The sequence below is a fragment of the Alosa alosa genome, chromosome 24, assembly GCF_017589495.1.
Source record: "Alosa alosa isolate M-15738 ecotype Scorff River chromosome 24, AALO_Geno_1.1, whole genome shotgun sequence".
In the NCBI taxonomy this organism is placed as follows: domain Eukaryota; kingdom Metazoa; phylum Chordata; class Actinopteri; order Clupeiformes; family Clupeidae; genus Alosa; species Alosa alosa.
The window spans coordinates 8,586,166-8,606,009 of record NC_063212.1 but is presented as its reverse complement, the minus strand read 5'-3'; positions in this window follow the sequence as shown (position 1 = coordinate 8,606,009).

The following is a 19,844-nucleotide window of genomic DNA, read 5'->3' as shown; positions in this document are numbered from 1 at the left end:
AGATTTCCAAAATGCTGCTCTGCACACTCTCGAATATATAGGCTAGTGTTCTTCAGTGAATAGAGAGAATGCATTATGGGAATAGTGAGGCTATGTAAATGAAATGTTAAAACAAACTATTTCCAGTCCCTGTTGGACAATTTTGCAGGTGTGGGGGACATGTAGTATTATAGTCAATGAACACTCTTTGGTAACACATATTTGCTAACATGAGAGAAAAAATATATATTTCCCAAATTATTGGACAGTTTGTATTGGTGGCCATGCACAGGCTGTAGAGTTCAATGATTCTACTGTTTTCTGTCTGTTCTGAGTGATTTCAAATGCTGACGCCTGCTATGTTAAAATGCTGAGAGACAAGACTCTTGGCTTTGCTGACAATGAAAGATTGTGTGCACTGTTATGCTCAGTATGAGTATGAGAATAGGCCTTATCTTTATTCAATCTTGTGAGAAGTCATCAGGATTGTATAGTGTTTTGACATAGTGTTAGAATACTTTATACCATTAATAGGCCTACCATTTTCTCAACAATAACAACATGGGATCCTTGCCTGGCCTGACACAGAAGGCTTTGGACTTGGCAGACTGGGGGCAGGAGTTTGCACTGGCTATAAATGGAGCTAAGACCCAAGACATGGTTATTAGGGCAGGAAGAGCTGCTAACATCCCCTGTCCTCCCTTACCTTTGATTGCTGGACAAAGAGACCATACCTTGAAACTTCTTGGAGTTCAGTTTTAATCAGATTTGTCCTGGGACGCTCATGTCAAATATATGATTTCTCGAGTCAGACCCAAGATTCATTACCTCAGTGCAGTGGCGGTTCTAGGATTTTTCTTAGACAGGGGCCATAAGGGGGCCACATCATACACTGAGGGGCCAAGAACCGGTCAACATCCATACACAGAAAATACCTTGTTCCGTAAGGCAGAGGCACATTGTCTACGTGATATGCAGGACTATACGCGGTATACCCAAAGTCCTTTTAGGCAAGTCCCTCCACTCGACGGCCATATTGCAACGCTTTTTGGTCACTCATCGGGCTTCCTATTCGGCAGACATGTGCATGCGCAAGGCTTCACGACACCAATCTTGCTCCAGCGGCGAGTTCACAACACATGATTGGCACGATGTGTCAAGTCAAGTCGGCTTTTATTGTCAATTTCTTTACATGCACTGGTCATACAAAGAATTGAAATTTTGTTTCTTACTTTCCCATGCAGACATAGACATTTAAATACAGACATAGACATACTATAGACATAGCCATAGACAATAAACATTAAAATTAAAGTGCAAGACTGAAATATAGAACATGTATGTATCAAAATAGAAATATAGGACATATATATAAAAAAAAAAGGTAGTTGTGTTGTATATTTATATAGTCTTAACAGTTACATGAAGTTTAAACTTGTGCTTGTGTGACCTGTATATTTACATTGATATGCAGTATGCAGTAATTTCAAGTATATCAGGCTGATGTGAAGCAGCAACACGTTAGGGCTGCGCAGTCACAGTGCAGTTCCACAGGGCGGTGTTGGGGGTTGGGGGTTAGGGTAGACAGGATCCTAGTTTCCTAGGTTCCTGGCTGGCTGGTGGGGGGGGCTGTCAGTGATGGGAGAGTGGGTAGAGTGTTCAGCATCCTGATTGCTTGGTGGATGAAGCTACTTGCCAGTCTGGTGGTGCGGGAGCGGAGGCTCCTGTACCGCTTTCCAGAGGGCAGGAGGCTGAACAGTTTGTGTGCAGGGTGGGTTGTATCCTTGACAATCATTAGTGCTTTGCGGGTGAGGTGGGTGGTGTAAATGTCCTGCAGGGAGGGGAGTGGTGCTCCAATGATCCTCTTAGCTGTGTTAACAGTGCGCTGGAGGGTCTTCCTGTTCTGATCTGTGCAGCTTCCGCCCCACACTGTGATGCTGCTGGAGACGATGCTCTCGATGGTCCCTCTGTAGAATGTAGTCATGACGGGAGGCGTGGCACTTGCCTTCTTCAATTTGCGTAAGAAGTAGAGGCGCTGCTGGGCTTTCTGTCGTGATGTCTTCACAACACACCATATGATTGGCTCAATGTATTCACATCACACCACATGATTGGCTCAATGTATTCACATGTTGACGTTTTGCCGAGGAAGGGGTGGGATATGTGTAGACAACGGCCTTATTGGCGTTACAAACTAGCCCCATGCATTTCTATGGAGGATTTTTTGAGTGCTGTGTCTCCTCATTAGAAAGTCTCTGGTATACCCACTTAAAAAGCATCACCATCTCAGTATACCCACTTAAAACAGACAAGGATAGGTATTAATATTTGGGGTTCATCACAGTATACCCACTACAGCTAACTAGACTACACCACAGCAGTAAGGTGCATACATTTCACCAGTCTTACCTTGTTCAAATACTTGAATGCTAAATGCTAAAAACAAAAAAGCCAGTACAATTCTTAACAATTTTCCCATTTATTTATAATGTGCATTGAAAACACAAAGTTCAAAGTTTTACTATAACTGTTTCCCCTTTTGTTGATAAGAGAAACCACTTTCACTGCCAGTTTGCGTACATTAAAACAAACACACACAACACACACACACACACACACACACACACACAGCATGTGAGCAACAACTACATCATATTTACACAATTTTTTCAACAACTATTTTTACAATGGTCTTATTTGGAATGCTCTTTGAAGCCAACGTCTTGCTTCCAGTTAGAAAAGCCTGATTCTGATTTGAAGACTGACGATGGGTCATTTGAAAATTACGGAAGGGGTAGCAAAACACTAAAGATGGAATATTCCTACCATTTGAAGTCTTTGTATCAGAAGTCATTGAGTGGCCTCTTCCTATTTCCGTGCTGCATCTTCGGAATACCAGTTTAGGAGAGGTTGCACAGAACCATCTGCTCTAGAATGGGAAATGTCTGGAGATAAGAAAATGAAACAAGTTTGAGTAACTTAATTGTTATTAACCTTCATAACCCACTGTCAACCTGGCGTTTCTAAAATGAATGACAAAATATGCTCAGTGTAGTGGCAATAGGAAATAGCACCATACCATTAGGAGCAGCCAAAGATTGTTAAGGCGGAGCAAGATGTTTCATCAGGAGCCACTTCCGGGAACCCGGATCGCACGAGGGGGGGGTCAAAATCCCCCTTTATGCAGAGCAGAGGCAGCGACTGCTCCATTGAAGTCTATGGGCATAGCTCAGAATTTCACCACATATGCTAAGGTCTTGGTTCTATAGAGTTAGGAATGTGAATTTTGGGCACGTTTTCATGATCCTCAAACCCTTCTGAACATTTCAGGTACATTTTTAGCATTTTTGAGCATTCCAGTCTGGAGAAAATCAGATATCAGGTGTGCGCCGGTTATTTATGCAGCTGCTGTTGGGTTGCAATGTACGCTCGTCAATACGTCATCGACACGCCTCTTTATGCAGACAGGATTCGATCCCCAGCCCATAGACATGAACTAAGACGAAGTATCTTGCTCCGCCTTAACAATCTTTGGAGCAGCTATGCTTGGTGACTGGTGGTTCTGAAGTCTGTGGGTTGAAGTCACCAGCTCCTGCGCCATCCCAGTCTGTAGGTGAAACACAAATGCGTGTTTTACAAAATCCATGCTTGTATTCAGCATGTCGTCTGGCAACTGTAAAACCAGTTATTATTATTTTAAATCATATAAAGCTTAAGTGAGTAGAACATTTAACCAATTTATCTCAATGAAACTCTCCTTGTCCTAACACTTTGAGACAGAATTCATGCGAAGCCCATGAATCAAATAAACTCAGAATAGTGGTTAATAACTTTGCAATGATAGCTCACATTAACTACAAAAACGTAGCGTTAGCTATTAGGCATGTATTCTCGTGTTCATGTTAGCAGCTGCCAAACTTTTTCCTCAAGGGAAAAAAATATCGAACGTTATTTACATTTGGTAAGGCGCGCTAGGCGCATGTAATAATATTCACTTCGGACCCCAAACAAACAGGATGTCCATTTCTCTGCATTTCATATAACACCATTTCAAACACTTCATACATTACCTTTCCATACATGAAATCTATCAGCATGCTAACAAACAATCAAACCTCAACTCAAGTAACCTAACGTTAATTTAATGTTAACAGTTCACTGACAAAGTCAGTTAACAGTTCACTGCAAGCTTGCTGCTGCTTCGTAATTTAATTGACAAACTTAACATATTGTGACAGCAACAAATAAACGTCCCTTTCACATAATGATGATAACCAACATAGAGATTTGTGACTCACCAAGAAACTTCTGTGGAGGATGAAACGCTGCCATCGGTTCTTCACGTTAGAATTCTAGCTGATACCAGATCCCGTCTACGGAGAGCCTGGCCACTCCGTATTAAGTCCCATTGTACCGAATTTTGGTTGCAGTTCCACCAGATTTCCACTGGGGGCGATCGCCATGAGTGCAGAATGAATGGGAGTCAATGGAGCTAGACGGCTAAATTTGTCTCTTTCACCTGATTGTCGTTGACAAATCTCAGATTTGATTGTAGTTTATATAACTTCAACATGGGTTATAGGTCAAAAGTTGAATGAACGAGTACTTATGTCCTTTTGATTTCTTACAGTTTGGGTCGTTGTTGCCCATAACACGCTAGCATTGTGCTAATGAGTGACGTCATTGACACGTTTGAAAGGCTTTTTAGAACAATTAAGTGACTTTAAAAAATATAATACTCCACCAAGTGTATTTTCTTTGCCTCCCCTTTCGAATACAATATTCAAATTACTTGAAAAAAAATTATATCCCGAGAAAAGTGGATTTTGAGGGGTACAGCTCCATAGACCTCCATGCATTCTGCACTCGTGGACGAGCGCCCTCATGTGGAACCACAGCAGGAACTGCAACCAGTTCAGAAACCGGAAGTTTTCCGAGAGTGGCAGTTCTCCCCTTATTAGACATTCTCTGCTGATACTTTCGTTAGCCAAATGTATCGGTTCTTCACATTAGCGGATACTTCCGTGAGCCAAATGTATCGTTTCTTCACATTAGCAGAGACATTTCTGGTTAGCCAAATGTATTGTTTCTTTTACAGTTCACTGTTTGCTTTAGCTTTCAAGCTTCATAGGTGCATTACTGCCACCAGTTGTTTGGGAATGGAATTGCATCTCTGATCGTCGTTCTCAACAAGTTTGACACTTATTGATGATTGACGGTACAGGGGCCAGTCAGGGGCCAATGAGATTTCAGATAGGGCCCGGGCCCCTGTGGCCCCGCCCCTAGAACCGCCCCTGCCTCAGTGTGGTCTCCCATCTGATGTTTTAAAACAGATCTGAGTTTCATCCGCCCTGTCCTGGAGTATGCCAGCCCAGCCCAGCCCAAAGCTTGACAAAACATGGTGAAAAGAAAAATATTTTTTATTTGTTGTCGTAAAAAGAATGTTTTTTCTTTTCAGATTTTTCATTCTTTATAAACTCTTCTCTCATATGGCCATGTGGTGGCGTTGCAGGATCTTCTATTTATATTCTATTTGGCTACTTCTATCACACTTCACAAGCTGTTTTGTAAAGCAAATAAAACAAATAAACAAAAACGTTCTGCCATGTTATTTGTATGTGGGCCTACATTTGTATAGATGAAGTGACTACAGCTATAGAATTCCGTGGCTTTGGACTTGGCCACTACCAAAAGGTTCTAAAGCGCTATGCTCTAAAATCTTTGGCCACTGCTGCTACGGAACACATGCGTACTGGTCTTGGAATCTACAGAGGGAAGGATGTTGGGTGCAAAGACGAGGTTGAGTGCCTTGAAGCAGGTGGAGCTGGATCAAGAGAACCTGTAAATTGGTTTCCAGAGTCTCCATCATCGGCTGTAAAACACTAAAGTGCTGCACTTTACGGCTTCTACCTTATTTCTACTGTACCTCTGGTCCCTCTAAGGGCTGATTAAGACTGCCTGCATTGCCTGAGCATGTCAGTTGCATGGCGTGTCCATTTTTATTTTGGCTCCCATGTTAACAGGTTAGAGCTTGCACACTGCCTGTGTGACACATCTCAGGCGCCGCTTTAGAAACAGGACCAATGCCTATTTTTCATGCGGCACGCAAACGTGTTGGGAGCATTTCCATTCAAAAGAAAAAGTGAAGAGATGTTTTAATACTGTAGGCAGAGGGGTCACCACAGCGTCAGACACATTTCTGGTGTGCAAAGACATTGAAAACGCCACGCAGCCACCACACAACTGACATGCAACAGAAGCGCCACGTTCAGGCCACACAGGCAGTCTGAATCAGCCGTAAGGGCTCCTCCACACTGCCTGTGTGGCGTAAGCAAAGGCGCAGGAGGCACGGGGGACGTGGGGGATATGTCCCCCACAGTGCTGAAGAGACGGCCATCGTCCCCCTCACTTTTGATAAGGAAAAAAAGCCTTATAGGTAGGCCCTACGCTAAATAAATAATAACCTAGGCCTATAGGGTTTGCGCTAACTATGTAAAACTCCCCATTAACAGCATTACATCACTAACCACAGCCATCTACAGTGTAAGACTGCACAATCTCATATTCACTCTTGGATATCTGAAGCCAGTTTGTCTACTAACAACCATCATAAAATAATCCAGGCTACTTGCTTAGCGTAAATCCTCAAATTATAGCTGGGGTCTTTTGCAAAGCACAGCATCTTTATTTGAGGCAAGCTGGTAGGCTATTCGAGGCAGGCTTTTTAAATTTCTAACCTGCATTTTGACATGTGTTTCGTTTGGAGCGGCATACCGGTAGGCTATCAAAAGCATAACATTTTCGGTTTGGTTTGGGATTTAATTTACTTTTTGACTGTTTGATTATATTGCGGAATATTGAGACTGATGGGCACTGAAATCTGGGAGATATTTGATGGTTCACTGTTATGTTTCATGCAGTTGAAAAAGTGTCAGGATTGTAACATTGAAGTGAAACAAGTGCCGCTGTTTATTGCGAGACAAGGCAGACATTCATTGAATAGGGGTTGTGCTGTAGCCTAATAGAAACCTTTTTGCGTAGCCAAGTAGCCTAAATTGAGTTATTGTTTAATTATGCATGATTTAGTACTTACTTTTTATTAAATTCGTAGGCGCGCAACAATTGTGTTTAAATGTAGTAGCCTAGGCTTCAGCTTGGCAATTACCTCGAAAGGGACGGCAAGAGAGAGCTTGAGAACGTGTGTAGGAAAACGACTTTTCTTTGCCAACTGTAGGCTATTAATCCAACCAACAATATAATAAAATATTAAGAAGAGGTGTTATTTCATTGACTTAAATTGAAACAATGTCTTCTAGTGCTGGTGGACTGATGGCAATTGTTGGTATAGGCAATTGTTACCCCATCTTGTATGGGAACCTGCCATTATTTGTCCGGCTATAAATAGAATCAATCCCGGGCATAATTTAAGGATTTATGGTAGGCCTAGCCTAGTCTCCTGCTCAACGTGACGTTAGCTGTTATGTTTATTGATAACAAACTCAACTAGCCTACTGATCAACTCGTTTTCACTAGCCTAACTATAAAATACAAGTCTATACCCAACGTTTTAGTTATAGTAGTTGATTATAAAGTCAACTTTCTGTTGCAATTTTCTGTGTCTGGACTGGTAACTTGTTAAGCCAACATGTTCTAACGTTGCATAAATATTAACTGCAAACACATAGTGGAGAGTTGATCTTTAAGTATAGGCCTAACTAGGCTATTTGATAATGTAGTCTATGTTTGGATCATAGGCATGATGATTCATTCATGGCCTCATGAAATATCAACATCCCATGTTGCTTTTAGAGTATTCTACCACTTGCCCAAATAGTGTGAAATAAATCTAAAATAAATAAATAAAAGTAGAATTGCACATAGCAAGAAGCTGGTCTGAGGGCAGATCTGGCGTTGTGCTCATCTCACAGTTTTGACCATTTTTATCAAAAAATATTTTGAAAACAATCATTGGTATTATCTTAATATTCTGGCAAGTTTATGGTCGAAAGTGGGCCAGAGGTGGCGATCCGATATCTGGAAATCTGATCTCACTATGGGTTTGTGTTCACAATTTGGTCCCCCTCACTTTCAAAATATCTCCTGCGCCCCTGCTCCACACACAGCATGGTGGTGAATCCATGTGCTTCAGCCCAGTAGAGCAAGGGGAAGGTAGAATGCCTGATTATACCTGGACTGGCGTGCGTGCAGAGGGGTGTTCCATGAACTCTGGATCTCCTGAGTGAACATCCACTGTAGTGGTTTTACAGTGTGTGCGTGTGTTTATGTGTCTGTGTGTGTGTGCATGCGTGTGAGTGTGTGCGTGCCTGTGTGTGTGCATGTGCGTACATGCCTGTGAGTGCATGTGTATTCTGTGTGTCTATGTTTGTGTGTATGCTTGTGTGTGTGTGTGCGTGTGTGTGCTTGTGCGTGCATGCCTGTGCGTACATGTGTACTCTGTGTGTGTGTGTGTGTGTGTCTGTCTGTGTGTGTGTCTGTGTGTGTGCATGTGTGCTTCCGTGCGTGTTTGTGCATTTGTGTGTGTGTGTGTGAGTGCGTGTGTGTGAGCTCATATGGCTCCCCATGAACTGAATTCCACGAAACGTGGCATGCATTCAGAGGGTGTCAAAATGATCTTACACTTCAAATGGCAGCCTTTCGAAGCACGTCATGATGATGGGGGTGAGTGCAACTGGACGGAAGTCACTAAGGCTTGTTGCAGTGTGGTGTTTTGGCACCGGCACAATGGAGGTGGTTTTAATGCACACGGGGACAGCTGCCTGGGCTAGTGACAGATTTAATATGTCAGTCTAAACCTCAGTTAGCTGCACTGCACAGGCCCTGAGTACGCGTCCGGGGATACCATATGGGTCATGGGACTGATTCTCATCACAAAGATACTGTAGCATGTGCATATCACGTGAAACTGCAGGGCCTGCACTATCCAATGGTGCTGGTTGATAAATGGTTTGCATGATAAATAACATCACATTTGTCATATGTCATCATATGTCATATGTCACATTTGTCATACGTCATCTTTGCCTTTGTGTGTGTGTGAGGAATGGACCACTGAAGTAAAAGCTCTGAGTTAGTTACTCTACTATGTTTGCGTACTGCCCCGTTTTTCAAATGTGTTATGTCTCTATTTAGAGAGGTTGCTCTGTTTGTGTTCTAGATTCACACCATGCATGCCAGACATGGTGGTCTGTGGGGTTGAGGCTCTGATATGACAGCACAGGTCGGCTTTAGAAGAGTCATACAGCATGCATTAACCAGGACATGACACCACAACTGAAAATAGTGACACGCAACGCAGACGGATAAAATGTCTTTTATAGGTCACAAAATAGTGATTGATACAGCCACACAACATAGAAAGGTAGCTCATATATAAAACTTTTTTTTAGTTTTAGAAGGAGGTTAACACGCTGTTATCATATGTGCTATACAAGTGGACATACAGTATAAACATATGCAGTGAATATAGATTCTACAGACTTTTTTCCAAATGGGCACACAACAACGTGCAATTCTATTTAAGGCTTATAGAATTACAATTGGTAACTAGCACTGAATTTAATTTACCTTTACATTTATCAGATGCTTTTATCCAAAGCGACTTACCTATGTCAGTTATATTACAAGAACTTGCTAGTGAAGCCTTGTTGAGCCCGCATCAACGGGGCATAAACACTTTAGTGAAGCCTATTTGTTGAGCACAGAGGCTGCTTCGTTGGTGATTTTGTGTTGTCTGGTTTGGTTCGTTGTCAGTCCATTTGTTGGCAGAGGACCCATCATGAGTGTGGAGAGGGAGAGGATGGGGCGCTAGATACCACTGTTGAGCCTTCTAGAGGTATCATAGGCCTAATTCAATGAATCGCCTATGAAGGAAGGTGCCTGCTTGATAACCCCAGAGAAATGCTCTAGAAGGCTTTTCTATTGGTGTTTTTTGTTTTGTGATTTGTAAGTGATTTTGGTTTTGACGGTAAATAGGCTTGGTTGTAGATGGGCCGCTGTGTGAAATCCCCTACCCTATAGGACCCAAAGTCCTTTTAGGCAAGTCCCTCCACTCGGCGGCCATATAGCAACGCTTTTTGGGCACTCATCGGGCATCCTATTCAGCAGAAATGCGCGTGCGCAAGGCTTCACCACACCAATCTTGCTCCAGCGACGAGTTCACAACACATGATTGGGAAGATGTCTTCACAACACAACATATGATTGGCTCAATGTATTCACATCACACCACATGATTGGCTCAATGTATTCACATGTCGACGTTTTGCCGAGGAAGGGGTGGGATATGTGTAGACAACGTGGCAAACTAACCCCATGCATTTCTATTGAGGATTTTTTGAGCGCTGTGTCTCCTCATTAGAAAGTCTCTGCCTATAGCACAATGAATTTAACATCTAGCCTGTGTACATTTGAAATTACAAGGGCCATTGTTCCCAGAACATCTCAGTGCCTTGCTCAAGGGCACAACGGTGGAAGCCAGGTACTGAACACAACTTTTCAGGCTACTGCTTGCTAGCCAAGCTCATTAGCCACTGCACTACCACCGCCCCAATTTGGCAAAATATATCCAAACGCAGATGAAATTATCTATATTGAACTACATTATCTATATTTTTTATTATTCTAAATATAACAGAGACTATATAACAGCAACTATATTTTGTATAGTAATATGAAAGCTAATAAGTAGCCCTATACCGACTTTGTATGAGCATTAGTTCATTGGTCCATTTTGTGTAAGACCAAAAGTGGACAAAACAAACATTCTTTTTTTTTCTTAAAGAAAACAACACACAGTTTAAAGCAAAAGTTGAATACGTCGCTTTTCAACTGTGGGTCATATGGGGGTGGTTTAGGTTGATTCCTGCTCATAAATTCCATAAACGTAAGTCCCATAAATGTCGACCCACGGAAAGGATTTGGAAAGTCAGCGAGCATGTCAAAATTTGCAGTGGGGCAGCCTTCATGGACAAACATGTAATCACTGGATAACTGGGCATAGACAGATGGGACCACACAACCTGTAAACACTGTTCACACTAAACTAAAGTGTTTTACTTATTCTGTAACCAACAACTCTTAGATAACTTATGCAAATAAATTGGTCTTGTGACAACAAAGATTTCAGCTATTCAGCCTTACACTTTGGTGTTAGGGTTCCTACAGATAAACCAACGTATTGCAAACGTTGAAAGTGTACAGAGAGTCTATAACAAGAAGAGTTTCTGAAGGTAACACACATCACCCTACTTCTGTTCCGGTAGCATCAAGTGGGCTGAAATGTATCATTTTATTTGAAAATACACAAGAATGGTGATAATGTGATGTCCTAAGCTAAAGAACAACTAAAGTAAACAAAGAGAAATAATAGAGTATATGATTTATGATAGTTTTTTATATAACCTAACCTATTTTACAGAAAAATAACACACTTGGACAGAGAGAGAGAGAGAGAGAGAGAATCATTCATCATTTGATATTCTATATAAATCTATCCCTGTAGCACTAGTAGAGTAAGGTGCATACCCAGATAGCAATTTCCTTTGGGCCGGATCCGCATAAAAGCCTTTAGATCCGCCTGTAGCGGACATACGGTATCTGGCTGTGGGCCAGATCTGCTCCTGATAGAGGTTTCAGCTCTGCTAGTAATGCTGTTTTATCACCGGTTTACAGATTTGTCCCAGGTCCGATTTCGGCAACTCAACTGGAAGTCAGGAAATTTACGTTTAAAATACAAAACACTGATTTGGCCCAAACCTGTGATACGGATATGAGCCGAAGGACCATTTCACAGCAGACCCAGGTGGTAATGATATTAATTAAGGTGCTGATTCTGCTAAATTGACTGTCCTTTCCCTACTTCATTGTCAACTGCCTGCTAAAGAAAAAAAAAAAAAGGTAGGCTATTTTGGAATGGCACAAACTTAGAAACCATGGGGGTGCACTATGTTCCCATGGCCACTTCATTTCTACAGTAAGGCTGGAAAAGAAGATATAGTTGGCTCAATATTGATCATATGCTCGTTTCATTATTTTTATTATTACCTAACAGTGGTAAAAGTAGTCAATTGTTGTTTGTGTCAGATCAAACAGTGCTATGAGACAACCCCATATTCTTGCCACGCATGCAGAAGTCCAAGCAACTACGTTAATCAAGGATCTTTGGTTTGCGCACTATCAATCTTTTGACATGATTTGCCAGCCTGCCCAGATAGCAAACATACACTGGGACGGAACTGGGCCACAACTACCACAACGTCCAGCACGGATCTGCATAATGGACCTGATCCGGCGTCCAAACGGTCCAAAACTGGTCTGGATCCGTTTGACGGATCTGGTTCCAATAAGGGCTAAGACTGGCCCAGTTCCGTATGATAGTCTGTGTTACTGACGTGTTCCAGATCTGCTTATCATATGCACAGGGATTAAAGTGAAAAAAAATCGTTTGACTGAACTTTTTTCAGGCCATAAGTCATACGTTGTTCATATCTACCTATAGAGATAGCACCCCTTTTGCGGTCGCGACCTATTGGTTTTTAATGTACAAAAAGATGCAAACAGCAAAGTAAAGGGAGTAAGCCGTTTATTCATTAACGGGTGACCATTGTTTAAACCAAAACGAGGCTACAGGGTACACTTACTATAAAATTAATGCCACCTACAGGTGAATGCATAGAACATAACAATCCTATGGTTTGTGTACCCTGTAGCCTCGCTTTTAGCCGCCAATGGCCACCATGTGAATAAGGTTTAATTGAGAGTGTTCTTGATTGAGATTGAGTTTTCCTGATGAACAAAAATATATTTTTAGTACCATCCCTGACCATTGCTGATTAGCCATTGCTGTTCTTTTTTCTACTGCAGCAATATTGTAGAAAGGCTTTAACACACTCTTATTTAATTACTTCAGGCCAAAAGTGTTTAAAGGGGAGATTTTTTCTTGTTAATATGCAATTCTACACCAAGTAAAATCCTATAAAATCAAGTTTGCAAGACTTCCCATTTCCTCATCAAAGTAACGAATCAGAACATTCTATCGAGATCTATCCTCATCCGTGATTTAATGAAAACATGGTAATTTTGAGTTTTACAGACAACTCAGTTTTCCAATGAGCAACAATACTGTGTGCTCATGCAGGAGGTCTCGATTTGGATAACGACAATCTGGAGACGGTGCTTTTGTCTTCAGCAACAGATTGTATAAGGTTGACAAAGGGGTTGCGATATGGTGAGGACAGGTCGTGTTGCGCTATGAAAGAACATCATTAGCCTACTTTCTAAACGTAAAACGGTCAAGCCATAGGCGTAGCCTACCTCTGTCGTGGTGGCTAGTTGCACCAGGTAGGAAGATGTCCTGAAAGTAACGAACGTTAACCTTATGGCAGTCTTCTGATTGGTGGCGTGCTAAAACGTTTTTCCCTATTGCATCCATAAACAATTTTCTTGCAGCTTAAATCAAGCAAAAAGCAAACCCCGGCTTTAATTTCTTTACACCATTGCTTGTTAGTTCTCCCCGTTTCCAACAGCTGCCCATCTCCATTTTTTTTTTAACTTTTTGACACCTGCCTTTAGCAGCAACAACGCATCCATGACAGCTAGTGGCCTTGCCAAATAGACGCACACAAATCATGACGCTAATATGCGAGGTTCTGGTAGGCCTACTGGTTATGGTTTTGTGCTATAAATGAATAATATTTTATAGCAAAGTTTTAAGTTGATTATTTTAATTGTATGGTTATTTTTTTGTCAACATACACTGTGATGTCACGCAGAGGCTGGCAGTTTGAGGGCTGCCATGCTCTGAGATGGCTGTAGTCACGACAGCTTGGCTCCATCTGGGGAGTTGGAAACTCCACCCTCAAACACACGATATCCCAACACACCTGAGACTGATCAGGGCCTGATGAGCTGAAGGGCTTTAAGGCCCAGAGACACAGTTGGTGTGTGAGAGTGGGATTTGAGAGACAAGCTCGCTGTGCTCTCAGGAGCTCACAGATCTGCCTGGGCGGCACTTTCAATCTGGAAGACTGGAATACCTCTAATCTGAAGACTGGAATATTTACCTGAAGACTGAATATTTTACCACTGGATTGGCTACAGCCGCGGTAGTTGTCTAAAGTGCAAGGTTGAAGACTATTTTCACAAAGAGATTTACCTGAGGGAATCGACTATGACTTTTCGTTTGAAGAGACCTTGTTTATGCCTTTTGACGGTTGAACAATCAACCTAATCCTAATTACCTTTTGTTGGTCCCCAGAACTTGATTAAAAAAGCCTTAAATTTATACCTAAATTTGTGTCCTTACACTGCTGAACGCTGTCGCCGAGGCGTGTAACCTCATGATATCACATATGGTGGAGAATCGGGCAGTTCATCTGTGAATAGTGCATGTCAGAGAAGGACACTGAACTGCTGGTATCTAATTTTCTAAATTGGCCGTGAACCCTCCGCCAAACAAAATGGGCCATTTGAAAGCCACAGTGACAGCCAGCAAGCCCAGGCACTTAATGACGTGGCTCTCTTGGAGGAGCAAAGAAGAGTCAACACCCTGAAGTCAGAGGAACTGCAATTGCAGAGACGTTAACCCAGATGGAATTAGATGTCAGGACAGTGTTGGGCCTGGGAGGTCAGACTTCGGGATTCGTCCCACTTCAGGGTGTCCGGGCTCAGGGGCTGAGCCAGCCGGCTGGGAGATGGACATCTCCTGGCAGTGTCAGGAAACCAGCGGATGAGCCTATGCCCACTGCTGATGCTCAGCTAGCCACCGCCCACCTTTTGCTTAGCTCGTGGGGAATTAAGTAGATGAGGCAAAACGACCCCCACCTGCCGAGCCCGGTGAATCACCATGATGTGGGCTCTGCTGGATTCGGTAACGGCGGGTCACCCTGGTGCATAAGGATCTGGTGGATTCATCGTATCTGACCCAGGAAAGTCCTCGATCTCCTGTGTCCATGGAGCACCAGAGACTACCCCACCACTGAACTCGCGATGACCACCACCAGAACCATCCTCACGACAGCGGTGTGGTTGATTCCCTACCCGTTCCTGTCTAATTAGGCGAACTGCCAGCCTTTTACCAACTGTGGAGGAGACTCCGGGCTGACCCGAGTACCTCGGGCGGAGGTAAGGCGTGTCCGACCATAAACCTAACCCCTCAGAACCATTAACTCCAGCCTGTGCTCTTGCAGGATGGCAGGTGCCCAGAGCTGACTCAGAACTGGTCAGACACGGAGGAAGAGAACATGGTCCCGAGTGCTCAATCTCCAGCGGGGAAGGCGTCCATAACGCAAGAGCTTCCCTCTCACAGGCCAGTATGGTACAGCAGTTACAGGATCCCACTCTTACAAATGCTTTGAAAATGTGCAGGTGATCGAGGGAGTGGTGCTAGGGAATGGATGAAGCCCTCCTACCCCCATTTGCAGTAAACCAGGGTTAGTGTATGAGTGGTACAGAAAAATGGTGAGGTGCATGAACAGCTCCTTGTACCCACAGCCCCACACCGAACCACCGTACTCAACCTAGCACACCACCGCTAGGGAGCCACTAGGGTGGAGAAAAGCGAAAAGGATCTGCGGCCTTTCTTTTGGCCAGGGGTGCACTAAAGCGATGAGAGAACTATTGTGCGTGGTTGCCCTGGTGTCAGCGGGTGGCGCCAAAGCCCACACATATGAAACCAGCTCATTCCCTTCACCCATTATCGAGACCCGTTTGAGAGAATTGGACTGGACATCGTTGGGCCCTTACCGAAGAGTTCCAGGGACATCAGTACATTCTGGTCATCCTGGACTATACAACCCGATATCCGGAGAGCCATCCGCTGAGGAAACACGTCAAACAGATCGTAAGGGTTGTTCCTTCTGTCCAATAGTCTGGGGCTCCGAAGGAGATATTGACAGACCAAAGGGGTCCATTCATGTCCAAAGTTATGAAAGAACTCTGTGCTCTGCTGAAAATCAAACGGCGAGAAGCGATGGTCTACCCCAGACAGGCCAGGCTGATCGAGCGTTTTAACAAAACTCTAAAATCCATGCCATGGAAGGCGATCTGGGAAGATGGGGTTAACTGGGATTGGCTGCCACTGCACTTACCGTTTATGTGAGAGGCATCAATCGCTCACTGCTTTTTTCACCCTTTGAGCTCTTGCTGTCTTACAGACCCCGGTGGACTGCTGGACATCGCCAAGAGGCCTGGGAGGAGCAACTGCATGACAGCGGACCCTGGATCGAGAGCATGTCGGGCCAAGTTAGAGAGAGAATGAAGGCTACCCATCCCGATGTGAACACATGGAGACTGCAATAACGTGGCACCAAGCCTCCTACAATAGTCTGTTTCAACCCAGAGAGTTAAGTTCCGGGGACCGAAAGTTGGTCCCAGCCAACTGGTGAGTGCAAATTCCTGCAAACTGGCAGGGGCCAGAGGTCATTGAACGGGTGGGAGAGGTAAACTACAAGGTGAGGCAACCCGGATAAAAGAGAGCTGAGCGGATTTACCATGTTAACCTGTTAAAGTGGCACGCCAGGGGAGGCGTTGTTCAGTTGTCTACCCCCACGAGACAAGGAACCAGGAAAGAGGTTCAGGTGGGTTAAGCCTGTCCCCATCAACGGCAGATGGCCTGGGTTGTGGTGTAACGAGATGTCTTCTCCTCCCTACCTGGGCACGGAGGTGGTCCAACCACGAGATCCGCTGGGCCTGGCAAGCGGTAAACCAGCGCCTGCAGCGTGCGGAGGCTCGTAAGTGGTGATTCAGGAGGAGGTAAGGGAGATGCTGGGCTGGGGTCGAAGAGTCCCAAAGTGCCTGGGCAAGTCCCATTGTACTGGTTCCCAAACCAGGCGAATTAGAATGCAATTTTGCAATGACTATCGAATTAAATGAAGTGTCGAGTTTGATCGTGCCCATGCCTGGGTGGATGACGATAGACTCCTTGAGACATGCTAAACTATAACCACCCTTGACCTCACCAAAGGCTACTGGCGGTGCCCCTGACCCGGCGTCGAAGGGTGAAGGCGGCCCTTTGCCACACCAGGGGGCTCTACCAGTGTACCGGCTCCTTTGGTCTCCACGGAGCGCCTGCCACGTTCCAGCGTTTGATGGACGTCCTCGCACCCCACAAAGTGCGCTGCAGCATATTTAGACGTGTAGTCATCAAGAAGTCCCGATTGGGCCAGCCACTTGCCCGGGTACAGGCTGTGATTGATTCACTCGGGAAGCAGGGCTCACGGCAAACCCAAAAGTGTAGGCTGGCCTTCAGCAGACGAACTACTTAGGGGTACACCATTGGTGAGGGTTGGTCAAGCCTCAGGAAGCCAAATTACTTGGGCCATACAGGACTGACCCACGGCCCATCACCAAAACAGGTGAGGTCATTTTGGAACTGCTTGGCTACTACAGACAGTTTTATTACAGTTTTGCTACCATTGCACCTCTGTAGAGCGTAACCAAACGCCACTCTAAATGAGTGAGGTGGACTCCCGAGGCGGGCGTGACGCCACGTCGACCTGAAGCAAGTCATGTTCAGTCCGATCCTGGTGGCGCGGACTTCAGAAGGACTTCATTGTCCAGGCGGGGCGGAGGTGGGTCTGGGTGCTGTACAAAGCCAGGCACATGGCCAAAGGCATCCCGTTCTCTACCTCAGGCTTCTTCAAGGAGAACTTCAATCACTGTGGAAAAGAATGCCTCGCTGTGACCTGGGCCTAGGTCCCTGCGGTTCTACCTCCTGGAGTCGGCCGGTTCCACTGTGATGTCAATTAGAGGCTGCGTTCTGGAGGGCGCTTACGTTCCCCCTGAGATGGCTGCAGTCAATGACAGCTTTGGCTCCATCTGCTGGGGAGTTGGAAACTCCACCCCTCAAACACACCGATATCCCAACACACCTGAGACTGATCAGGGCCTGATGAGCTGAAGGGCTTTTAAGGCCCAGAGACACAGTTGGTGTGAGAGTGGGATTTGAGAGACAAGCTCAAGTTGTGCTCTCAGAGGAGCTACAGACGGCCCAAGTGGCACTTTCTACCTGAAGACTGGAATACTTACCTGAAGACTGGAATACTTACCTGAAGACTGGAATACTTACCACTGGATTGGCCACAGGCTGCGGTGCTGTCTAAAGTAAGGCTGAAGACTAGTTTTCACAAAGAGATTTACCTGAGGGAATCGGGACTATGACTTTTCGTTTGAAGAGACCTTGTTTAAGTTTTGACGGTTGAACAATCAACCTTATCCTTAGTTACCTTTTTGTTAATTCCCCAGAACTTGATTAAAAACCTTCGTTATACCCTAAATTTGTGTCCTTGCACTGCTGAACTGTCCGCCGAGAGCCGTGTAGCCTCATGATATCACATATGGTGGAGAATGCGGGCATAGTTCATACGCGAATAGTGCATGTCAGAGAAGGACACTGAACTGCTGATATCCCAATTTTCTAAATTGGCCGTAGACCTCCCGCCAAACAAAATGGAGGCCATTTTGAAAGCCCTGGTGGCTGGCCAGCAAGCCCAGACGCAAGTTTAACGTGGCTCTCTTGGAGGAGCAAAGAGAGTCAACCTCCTGAAGTCAGAGGAACTGCAATTGCAGAGACAGTTGGTCAAGTTAAGAATGACCCCGCCCAATAAGGGCGAGTGATTTTATAACCAAAATGGGGGGCCACAGATGACGTTGAGGCGTACCTGCACGCCTTTGAAGCTACAGCCACGCAGGGAAGCGTGGCCCAAGGTACAGTGGGTTGGACTGTTAGCCCCTTTCTGTCGGGGAATCGCTGAATGCTGTCCGGGACCTGGCCTCTGACAGGGCTGACTGACTACGAGGCACTGAAGGCGAGATCCTCAGCAGAGGTGGGCTCACCAAGTTTGGCATGCCCAGCGGTTCCACAGCTGGACCTTCCAACCAGACCAGCCCCCTCGTGCACAGATGCATGAACTTGTCCGGATCACGCAGGAAATGGCTGGACCGAGAAGAGTCACGACAGCTGCAGTAGTGGAGGCCGTGGTGGTGGACAAACATTTACGGGCCCTGCCTTTGAGGCTTAAACGGCTCATTAGTCAACAGGCCTTGGACGACAGCGACCCTAACCGTGGAAGCCTTGGAAAGGTACCAAGCCACAGCAGAGATGCCGGGGCTTCCAGGAAGGAGCCCCCAGAGGCGTCCGCCACAGACGGGAGGAGCCTGTCCAAAGAACCCCAAGGGATCCAATCCAGCCACTTCAGGGAGCTGTCCAGGCTCCAGGGGGGAGCCCGAAACCAGCCGGGCACCAGGGAGATGGGACACATCTCCTGGCAGTGTGGGAAACCAGCGGATGAGCCTATGCCCACTGCTGAGTCCTCCAGCTCGCCACCCGCCCACCTTTTTGCTTGGCTCGTGGGAGTCGATGGCTTAAGAATCGACCCCCCACCTGCCCGGTGACGGTGAATCACCATGATGTGGGAGGCTCTGCTAGATTCCGTAGCCGGGTCACCCTGGTGCATAAGGATCTGGTGGATTCATCAGATCTGACCCCAGGGAAAGTCCTCCCGGTCTCCTGTGTCCATGGAGACACCAGAGACTACCCCACCACTGAACTCGCGATGACCACCACCAGGGGAACCATCCTCCACGACAGCGGGTGTGGTTGATTCCCCTACCCGCTCCTGTCCTAATTGGGCGAGACTGCCCAGCCTTTTACCAACTGTGGAGGGAGACTCAGGAGAGGCTGACCCGAGTACCCGGAAGCGAGAGGTAAGACGTATCCGGAGGAGAACCCCAAATACAACCCTCAGAACCATTAACTCCAGCCTGTGCTCTTGCAGGGATGGCAGGTGCCCAGGCTGACTCAGAGACTGGTCCAGACACGGAGGAAGAGAACATGGTCCCAGGAAGTG